Here is an 8,709-nt window from a genome sequence, read left to right on the forward strand (position 1 = left end):
AAAATACATGAATATCGACGTCATTGTTCACATTCTCCTTCTGTTAGCTGATAAATATCTTAGTAAACAGGAGAAAAACCCAGACTGAACTGTAAGCGAGATTTGAATCGAGCGGAACAGAGCAGGACGGCAGAGGTCAGATAAGTGATTTGTTGACATTGTTTGCACTTCAGGGCCACCATACATGAGAGTTAACTGAGTAACAATGTGTTCAGAAAACACCAAAAACATGGGACACTGTTGGCTTAGTGACAACCTTCATTTCAGGTAATTAAGGGTAATTCAAGCAGTTGACGTTTTCATTAACCATCAGTAAAAGTGCAATTAAGTGCGACACACATGACGGCGCAGCGGCCGCCACTTCCTGCATCTCCTGTCACGSTGAGAGGACGAGGTGAAAGCAGTGACTCCTGAGCGCCAGGCAGAGCAGAGAGACTGTGACTGTGGGTTCACATCTCAGCGTCTGATGGATGTGTTTACCAACTCGACAGTGCCRTGACCTCACAAAATGCCTGCATCCTCCGCTGATAAAAATGAAGCCGTCCTCTCAGCCTAATGYCACAACAGATACGATCGAGCCGCGCAAAGCGCCTGTGGGAAACAGGAGGGAGCCGCCGAGCCACAGAAAATGGGTGGAGAGGTTCTGATCAATGCTCCTTTCTTCTCATCATTTCTCACACTTGCGTGCCAAAGAAATATCTCCTGAGCCGAGGCGTTTCTTTCTTCCTTCCTTTTCTTTTTTTTCTCTCTTTACCGTGTACTATCAGGAAAAGCGACTTGCTGGTTTGGAAAAAATTTCAGACTGTTTAAAGCACCTGGGAAGCAGAACAAATAAGCAGAGCAGTTGTTGGAGAAATTGTGCATTGTTGGTTTTTGACGGTTGACTGGCATCGTTTCTGTAGCCATTTTCAGAAAAAGACAATTCTTTCTTTTCACACACACTCATTTTCTGCCAGATTGTTACCAAACATTGAACTTTCTAAAGATTTAATCAATCAGGTGTAACATTATGACTCCTAGGACGGGTAGTGCAGCAAGTGGATTTGCAATTGTATTATGCAAAATYGACTTTTTATGTACTCMATAGCTTGTTATAACTTCACAAAATGACAAACTAGCAACTTGGTTGAGGCAGTCTGGCTCTTTGGCAGGTTCCAGCGTTTCTCATATGTYTCTATGATCATCTACAGTCAAAGACAAATTGGACACAGAAACATTTTTATTCTTTCAGATTTGTGTTATTTGCCATGTCGATCGGGGACCATAAACCACATAGCATGACTGCCTAAATCACWTTTTGACCAAATTGAGATAACTGCATGATATTGATCTCATTACACTGCTACATCACTCTGCCTAATTGCCTGTCGTCAGCCTATCAGAACATTTGTTACAGTCCAAAATCCTTATTTGCCAAAGTCTTCCCTTTAATGACTTTTCTTGTTTTCTGGCAATGTTAAAATATGACTTAGGCAGCTATGCTACAAGGCTAACAGTATATTGACACCATTAAARGATGAGGCAATAAATTTGACCTTTTTAAAAATGTCAATGTTAAGTAATCCAAAGGTAGAAATTCATCCTTTTTTATTGTGAGGATGAATTTGCTAGTGACAAAAAAACCAAACGGTTGGATAACATCTGTAAGAGTCTCTTTAAAAGTGAACATTTAAAATACGTTGTTGGTTGTTAGTGATGGTAAAGCAGGAAAAAGACAAGTAGGTCATTTGTGGTTCATTGTTTTTTGACTAACTACTACTGATGGTGTTGACATTGGTGCATTTCTCAGCTTCTAACGTCTTTCTTCATGTCCATACACAGGGCATGTCACATTCAATCCATTGTAGTTTTTTTTTACACACAGCTATCTGTTTAATCTTTAAAATGCACTAAAGCACAGCTGTGCCCATCCAAAGTGAAATCACAAATGTAGATGCAAACCCTTTACCTAACTGGAGAATGAGCTTCACACTCAGCAGTGGAAACTGAGACACAGAATGCAGAAAGAAGCTAAAAAACAGATTTTTGATGCCTAGTGACAGATTGAAGTATACAATATTATGTTGTCAACTTCATACACGATGCACTAGATTCCAGCATCAAGTCTGGCTGCTAGGCTCTGAAGCTAAACAGYAGTGAACCAGGAAGTGGTGAGGAGGGTACTGCAGCTCCCCCTGGTGGCTGCTCTTCACCAATCCATATCATCAAAACTKTTCAGTATGAAAACGAATCATTTTAAAGGTGGTTTCCAACATTACTGCTTTATAAACAGCATTAAATGGATACGTACCTGAGAGAAGAGAAAAATGAAAAGACAAAATGTCATAAAAGTATTGAACAACTATAAATACAGTCAATTTTGATGATGGCACTTGACAAAAAGCAGTGTTTGTTATTGGTTTTATAATTGGTGGCTGATATTTTTATGCTTTCATGATGTAAAGCACTTTGCCTTGTTGCTGAAATGTTTTATACAAATAAACTTAATTGAAACTTGATTGATTAAATATGATTTGAACAAAACACCACAGTGTAGACATACAAAAAAAACAGAAGTATCTGAAAGGACAGCAACAGTAGGTAGAAAAATAAATCCTAAATCTGTTGATTCTGCAMATTTTTAAATCAATTTTATGTCCTGATGGTAAAATAGAGAACTGTGGGGKTTTTGGGTTCAGCGAATATAACTTTTTTGAACACATACAAAACAATAGTAATGTTTGACTCATTTTCACGCTAAAATAGAATAAAARCAGACAATATATTTAGAGATGTGAATGTGAATGTCACTTCCTGTATGAAAATTATTTATATAATTTTTTATTTCTGAAGTGCAGAGCAATGATTTTTCAAAGCAGTGTTTCCAAACATTCTAGTTTTTATTTTGCATGCTTACATTAATTTACTTTGCACACAGAGACATTTTTTCACAAAAAACAAACTTTAGTCAAAATATATTGCTTTACAATAACGAGTGTAGTAAGTACCTNGATGTTATGTGGTCATATGCTGATGTCATCTAAGCTTCAGCCCCTGAGAGCAGAAAGTCACTTTTTTTTTCTTGGAAAGCTCCACCTCTGACCCCTGAATCAAGATGATTTTGTGTCAGAACACAAGTAACAAGTTGGTCTCACTTGCATTAAAGTACAAAGAGAAGGTGTGGCTTTGGCCGCATGTCGGGGCCAGACGTTACGCCGTTGACATACGTTTGGCCCTTAATTCCACATATTTCAGCCAAGCTGTACCACCCGCACTGTGATCAACCCTAATCCACTCCCGAATAGGAACCCAGTCCAATATTTGGTGGGCGTGGCCTAATTCCTCCACAGCGCCCCCTACAATATTTTCAAAGTGATCCCCAGGCCATGCTTTAATTGACAATCATAAAATATGGTACACATGAGTACCTTGTGAGGACCAACAAAAAAGTCTCTTAGAGCCATAGTGTAAACACCACAGGAAGTCGGCCATTTTGGATCAAAGCCACCATCATATGAATGGTGAGCTGCTCTCATATGCACCTTTACAGTGTCATAAAACAGCAGAGAGGTCACTGATTCTCCAGACTATCTCAGTTTTACTTTCCTTATCAGGATCAAAGCCGTTTTTTTTTTTTTTACAACAGGCAAATGGCAAGGTCACCTGTGCTCAACTCCACAGAATCCTCTGTGCATAACACTCCAAATCTTTACAGCTACAGCTCAGCCAAGCCTCTTTTCTCTTTGTTAGGAAAACAACTACAAACAGTGACAACCTTCTGTCACATGACCTGCTGACCGGAACCTCTAAAAGACAGACAGAATCAACTGTTAGTTGAAGTAGACTTGAGGGACTCCTTCAAATGTTTTCTTTTAAGTGTTTTCCGCTTTTCTTTTGCCTTTAAAATCCCACATGTTTTATAAGAAGTCTGGATTGTTAAAACCTATTTCTTTTTCCCATTTTTCTGTGTTGAGATAGCAATCAGTGGCAGCCAGTGGAGTGTTCTCCAGGGGGCACTACAAACTCCAAAATAGACATCTATCAAGGCATAAGCTAAGATTTCACACCAATGTATTTACATGACCAAAAATAAAAACAACATCATGATGTTATGTAGTGTTCTACTTTTTGTACAAAATTTTTGGCCTGCTATCTTATAGAGAAGCAAATTTCTCACTGACTCTGTGGTGAAAGTCAGGGATGATTTTGACAAGATTTTTCTCCATAGAGAGCGCGTCCAATGCTTTGAGACAATCCATTTAATAGCACCAATTCATTTTTCTTGATAAATACTTTTACATTGCTATTGCTCCTTTTGTATTCCTCCTTAGAACGCTTGTGTTCGTTGCAGACGGTTAAAAGACTCTCCTGTTGTGCAGGAAACGCCCTGATAAAAGATATTGGGCTCATTGCCAAGCACAAGTGAAAGTGAAAATGTTTTCTGGATGTAACGCGTTCATCCAGCAGCTTTTCTCACTGTGTCAGCCTCAGCAGCAGCAGCAGCAGAAGCAGCAGTAACACACAAAAGGTAACAATTGAGCTTTTTAACTATTTTATTGTTGTTACTGGATGGTTCAGTACAAAGTGACTGGCTCATGAAAGGTCATTATTAAATAATCTGCTTGTTTAGAGAGTGGTGTATTAAAGTCTCTTAATGAAATTTTGAGTGAAAGGTTTAAAAAACAAAAAGGTTATTCAAATAAGGCTCAGCCTTCCATCCTCCTTAAAGAGACAACACAACATGTTNGATGTTATGTGGTCATATGCTGATGTCATCTAAGCTTCAGCCCCTGAGAGCAGAAAGTCACTTTTTTTTTCTTGGAAAGCTCCACCTCTGACCCCCTGAATCAAGATGATTTTGTGTCAGAACACAAGTAACAAGTTGGTCTCACTTGCATTAAAGAACAAAGAGAAGGTGTGGCTTTGGCCGCATGTCGGAGCCAGACGTTACGCCATTGACATACGTTTGGCCCTTAATTCCACATATTTCAGCCAAGCTGTACCACCAACAACAACTACAAACAGTGACAACCTTCTGTCACATGACCTGCTGACCGGAACCTCTAAAAGACAGACAGAATCAACTGTTAGTTGAAGTAGACTTCAGGGACTCCTTCAACTGTTTTCTTTTAAGTGTTTTCCGGTTTTCTTTCACCTTTAAAATCTCACATGTTTTATAAGAAGTCTGGATTGTTAAAACCTATTTCCTTTCCCCATTTTTCTGTGTTGAGGCAGCAGTCAGTGGCAGCCAGTGGAGTGTTCTCCAGGGGGCGCTACAAACTCCAAAATAGACATCTATCAAGACATAAACTAAGATTTCACACCAATGTATTTATTTACATGACCAAAAATAAAAACAACATCATGATGTTATGTAGTGTTCTACTTTTTGTACAAAATTTTTGGCCTGCTATCTCATAGAGAAGCATATTTCTCACTGACTCTGTGGTCGAAGTCAGGGATGATTTTGACAAGATTCTTCTCCATAGAGAGCGCATCCAATGCTTTGAGACAATCCATTTAATAGCACCAATTCATTTTCTTGATAAATACTTTTACATTGCTATTGCTCCTTCTATATTCTTCCCAGCAGAACCCTTGTGGTCATTGCAGACGGTTAAAAGACTTTCCTGTTTTGCAGGAAACGCCCTGATAAAAGATATTGGGCTCATTGCCAAGCACAAGTGAAAGTGAAAATGTTTTCTGGATGTAACCCGTTCATCCAGCAGCTTTTCTCACTCTGTCAGCCTCAGCAGCAGCAGCAGTAACACACAAAAGGTAACAATTGAGTTTTTTAACTATTTTATTGTTGTTACTGGATTGTTCAGAACAAAGTGACTGGCTCATGAAAGGTCATTATTAAATAATCTGCTTGTTTAGAGAGTGGTGTATTAAAGTCTSTTAATGAAATTTTGAGTGAAAGGTTTAAAAAACAAAAAGGTTATTCAAATAAGGCTCAGCCTTCCATCCTCCTTAAAGAGACAACACAACATGTTTTCCAGATATATATCAAATTTGACTAAAAAGACATTTTACTTTGTAATTTAACACCATGAAATTGGGCCTTGGTCACTTTAAGAGATTCCTATTTCTGAAACTCCGCCTTTGGGAAATCATCACCACATGGCTCCTCTATTAACCCTTTAACAACATTTTTACCTGCTTTTCACTGAGAAGTATCTCCTGTAATGAGCTCAGCAGATGCGTGGTTCTACCAGGTGTTTGCTAATTGCTGCTGGCTAGTCTGAAGGAGCTGAATGGAAGAATCACTAGGGATTTCATAATCTGTAAGCCATAGTCATCAAAATAGTCAACTTGAAATACATCACCTTGAGCATAATGCGCACCTGTAAAACATCAAGAAAGTTATTGTAACTCAGATTACTGAAAATAAAAAAGTTTGTTGTACTAAAATGATCTCAATAGAATTTAACTTTTTAGATTGCGTTAAAACCTTTGGTTTTTAATCTCAATTTCTCTTCACCAAGAAGCAAATACCAAGTAGGACATGTACATTGTTGCACGGTATATTTAAAATATTTTAAAGGCTTTGCATCCTTGATGGATGGATCTGTTAATGTTGTTCTTTTGTCTCTTTTTGAAGGAAGCCACAAGATGCCTTGTTTTCCAAGTGAGTGATCATCTCAGCTCATGTAAATAAGGATCTTTCTCCAATTTGTTATCTGTTCATATTTTTTCTGCTTTGTATTTTGTTCATCAGCGTCTGTCAAAGTTCAGACAGTCACCACAGGGTTAACCTATGGCGCCGATGTAGCTCTGATGAACCAAGTGAAATGGAAGGTGAAGTTGGAGGGAACCAACCAGGATGGAAAATGCATCATTGTTTTCTGTCCCATCGTCTCCCGTGTTGGTTCAGATGTGGAGGCCGCCATGAAAAACATACCATGTAAGCAATCAGGCAACATTCTCTTGGTAATTTTACTATTGGTTGTTGAAATGTAATCACACATAGTATCAATCTGAGTAAATGYAACATTCAAATGATGAATATAGTTGTTTGAGTCGAATAAAGTCAAACTAACTTGAATCCAAGAGGAAAAACATTGTAAATAAAAAAAAAAAACACAATTATTAAATGGCTGCAGATAACATAGTATTACATGATGATGGAATTTAGTGAATGACTGGAATCTTGATTTTATTAATCCAACACTTGGTAGAAGTCAGAACAATAAAAGAGCTGCNGGCTTGTCCTGAGTCAGACGGGTCAATGGACTGAGTTGATGGGGCTGACAAATTCATCTGTTGGACTTTTTGGGCTCTGCTGGATGTTGCTATTTCAGATTCWATCTTCTTCTGCCTTTATGTGCATTTCTGAAAAGCTGAGGAAAGGTCGACATTCATGAGGCTCCTCCGGCTGCTTCCTCTGAAACACCTACCTGGGTGTCCTTCCTCTCACTCATCCCCCTTGCTGCCCCCTGACGCTCTCACTCCACTGCTGCACCCTGGAAAACTGACAGAGATGCCTGCATCAGTTCAGTCGCTCGCTGCTTCCTGCCGCTGTGGGCATGCTCACCTTCTCCTGTGAGCATGGCGTTACTCCTCCTGCAACAGGTGCCAAGATCCTTCCTAATCACCTTCGAAGAAACCGCRTTAATCTGCAACCTCTGCCTCCTAGGTTGGTTTCAGAATGCCAGTTGTTGTACCTAATTTTCTGTCAAAAATAAAACCTCTGGAGCCTCCTGAGGCCTCTCATTAAGCACAAATGCCAACTTTACAAGTCTAGGATTATTAAAGAATTGGACATTTTAATGAACGGTTGTTTCATGTCTCATAGCTCAAACAGGAAGTTAGTTCACTGCAAGACAGCAAGGCAGGTTTATCATGTAAGAGACAAAAAGACTTGAAAGGACTCCTTCTTCAACCCGACTTTGTGTTAATGGACCCAAATTCCAGCTGGAGACATTTTTATTATTACTAGCCTGTTGTGTTAACCATTGATTTTTGGAGTTTGTCACTAGGTACCACATCACTCTTCAGGTATTTTCTACATCTTTCTCCGTTTCATTTTCTTTCTTTCATATTCTTTCACCTGCTTTTTGATTTAGGGAACGAGAGCAGAGAGCTATAATGAACTGCAGGTCTGAACACAGCTGAAAAGCAAAAAGTTGTCATGTTCCCTTTATTGGACCGGTTTACCATGTTGTACATGGAKTCTGGAATAAAACAGGCTTAGGGAACAGATACCTATAACCAACAAAACCTTTACTTACCRCAAACCAAAAGCGTARTGTTAACATGGGTTTTCTAAATTGATTACATTAGTCCACTTWCACAGACCCTACGTGACCAATCTGTGCATCACAATGTTTTATCAAATTAAATRCACCAGTGATACAATTAGGGTTTGTTAAACGATCATTTTGGATTCATTGTAGCCTCCAGGTGTCACAGCAGCTGCTTCAGCTCATTACCGACGAAACCATGGCAACAGTGACATCATCACGGAAGAGAGACCATTTGGAAATTCATCCCAATGTACCAGATTGAACATGAAGAGAAAAACAAAACAGGAAGTAAAGACCTGTGCTGATTGTTGAAGATRCTGATTGACAATTAAATTACGTACTGTTGAGACATCTAGTTACTCTCTTTGTGTGATCGATTATTATTTATGAATTGTGGTGACTACGGGTAATGGTCACTTGGTACTACTGGAAGAATATCATTGGAAAGGAACTACCAAAATGTTTTTTTACTTCTGGTTAA

The 8,709-nt window shown here is 38.9% G+C and overlaps 1 long non-coding RNA gene across 1 annotated transcript; it reads left to right on the top strand.

Moving 5' to 3' along the window:
- Positions 1 to 4,430: 4,430 nt before the first annotated feature.
- LOC103481436 (uncharacterized) lies at positions 4,431 to 6,881 on the top strand. The gene is made up of 3 exons (XR_536293.2): positions 4,431 to 4,507; positions 6,584 to 6,610; positions 6,701 to 6,881. It is a non-coding gene; the product is annotated as an uncharacterized LOC103481436 (long non-coding RNA).
- The last annotated feature ends 1,828 nt before the right edge of the window (positions 6,882 to 8,709 follow it).

Source organism: Poecilia reticulata, linkage group LG2, assembly GCF_000633615.1.
Source record: "Poecilia reticulata strain Guanapo linkage group LG2, Guppy_female_1.0+MT, whole genome shotgun sequence".
Classification (NCBI taxonomy): domain Eukaryota; kingdom Metazoa; phylum Chordata; class Actinopteri; order Cyprinodontiformes; family Poeciliidae; genus Poecilia; species Poecilia reticulata.